The sequence below is a fragment of the Conger conger genome, chromosome 18 (assembly GCF_963514075.1).
Source record: "Conger conger chromosome 18, fConCon1.1, whole genome shotgun sequence".
In the NCBI taxonomy this organism is placed as follows: domain Eukaryota; kingdom Metazoa; phylum Chordata; class Actinopteri; order Anguilliformes; family Congridae; genus Conger; species Conger conger.
In genome coordinates, this window is record NC_083777.1 from 8,589,720 (window position 1) to 8,590,000 (window position 281).

The following is a 281-nucleotide window of genomic DNA, read 5'->3' on the forward strand; positions in this document are numbered from 1 at the left end:
GGCGTGGCTGGGAATATGAAAGTTGTTTCCTTGTTTTTGTATGTTTTGAATTTGAACATTTGTGTTTATGGTCGGTTCATTATTTCGACATCTATAAACGCCTTAATAATGTATTCTTCAAATTCCAGAGAATTGCGCAAGCATGGACAGTAACTATGTAAATGCCTCCAACAACTTTTCTCATAAGTAAAACATACTATGAAACAGATAGTATTACATCATTATTATTATTTATTACATGCATTCATCATGTTATTAAACGGATTGTTACACATGAGTTT